The 1,820-nt window shown below is 36.3% G+C and overlaps 1 non-coding gene across 1 annotated transcript; it reads right to left on the reverse strand.

The window, feature by feature from the left end:
- Positions 1–1,478: 1,478 nt before the first annotated feature.
- Positions 1,479–1,584, reverse strand: LOC122036409. Its single transcript, XR_006127377.1, has one exon. It is a non-coding gene; the product is annotated as a small nucleolar RNA R71 (small nucleolar RNA).
- Positions 1,585–1,820: the final 236 nt, after the last annotated feature.

Genomic DNA, 1,820 nt, shown 5'->3' on the forward strand with positions numbered 1-1,820 from the left:
GGATTGATGTAATCTCTTATGGATTTGCCATTTTCTTATTTCAATGACATTGTCTTGCTTGTACCAATTAGATCTTGAATGATTAATGATGATTTGTGCTTAATTCTCATTCTTGATTGATTATTTGGATTTCTTGTGGACTTTGTAAAGATAAACTCTCACTCGATCATCCGAGGGATCCACGTGACAGGTGCAAGCCCGTGTAAGGACGTTTGAGAGATAATCTTGAAGAGAAAATAGGAATATTCAAGATAGTAGGATGAATTTTGTGATTAGTTTCTTGTATCTTGATAGATTAATAAGTTGTGGGCTTCTATGTTGATATCCGAGGAAGGCATAGTAATAGGTGCGCTTCTGTGTAAGGACAACGTAGGTTCACGTCTAATTGATCATATTTAGATACATTTCTCAGTCCTTAGCCGGTTATCTATTGCAAGAGAGAACCGGTAACTTTCTACAAGTGTTTGGCAATTGAGGGATAAGAATTGGTGAACCATTTACATTCAAGAAATCTTACAAAGAAATCGAAACTCCTAGAATCTCCCTTATCATAACCCAAAACACTAAACTCTTGTTTGTTGATCTATAATATTAGATTTGTTTACCTTCACTTTGCATTTGAAACGATTGGATAGTTGTTTAGCTAATTCGCATTGAGACATTTCTAGTGCTTATTCCAGTCCCTGTGGATACGATAATCTTTTATATTACTTGCGGCATTTCCGTACACTTGCGGAGCGTGACAAGTTTTTACCGCCGTTGCCAGGGACTGCGCTATAACATTAGGAATTATCAATTGAGTTAGACTAAACATGACATTTGTTTTCCTTTCATATTGCATAGTTGTAACTAATCATTAGATTTCTGTTTTTACTTTCTTGTATAACTTTTACTTCTTGTTAATTCTTTTTGTACAAATTCAATTCTGCATTTTTGAATCTTTTATTTTTATTTTTCTGTTGAATTGTCATTTGCTATCTTGTTCTTGTATATGCGAAGATCTAACTTTGCAGGGGAATTCTTTCCTTTTGACCCTGAGATTGACAGAACTTTCCATAAAAGAAGAATTCTGCAAAGGCAAATTGAAGAACAGGAACATTTGAACATGGCGAATAGGCCACTCAAGAATTATGCAGCACCTTATGCAAGAGGTTTTCAATCTAGTATTTCAAGACCTCCAGTGGAAGCTAATAACTTTGAGATCAAACCCGCAATTATATCTATGGTGCAGCAGAACCAATTTGGTGGAGGACCTCATGAAGACCCCAATCAACACTTAGAGGTCTTTTATGAAATATGTGGTACCATGAAAATGAATGGAGTTCCTTCAGAAGCAGTTAGATTGTTATTATTTGGGTTTTCCTTAAGAGATAGGGCAAAGCAATGGCTGAATTCTTTGGCCCCTAATAGCATCACCACTTGGGAGCAGTGTGAGCAACAGTTTCTTGATAAATTCTATCCACCAAGCAAAACAGCTCATATGAGGAATTTAATTGCAAGCTTCAAGCAAACTGACTCAGAATCTCTTTTTGAAGCATGAGATAGATATAATAGTATGCTCAGACAATGCCCACATCATGGGTTGGAAAGATGGTTAGTGTTGCACACTTTTTACAATGGTATCAACTATCATACCAAAGTGTCCCTTGATTCAGCTGCTGGAGGGGCACTTATGAATAAAAGTTTAGATGAAGCTGAAGAAATTATTGACAGTGTAGCACAAAATCATCATCAATGGGCAAATGAAAGAAGTGGTGGCTATTCTTCTGTAAACCCAACAATTAAAGCATCAGGGAAGTTTGATGTAGATGCAGTCACTC

The sequence above is a fragment of the Zingiber officinale genome, unplaced genomic scaffold, assembly GCF_018446385.1.
Source record: "Zingiber officinale cultivar Zhangliang unplaced genomic scaffold, Zo_v1.1 ctg155, whole genome shotgun sequence".
Classification (NCBI taxonomy): domain Eukaryota; kingdom Viridiplantae; phylum Streptophyta; class Magnoliopsida; order Zingiberales; family Zingiberaceae; genus Zingiber; species Zingiber officinale.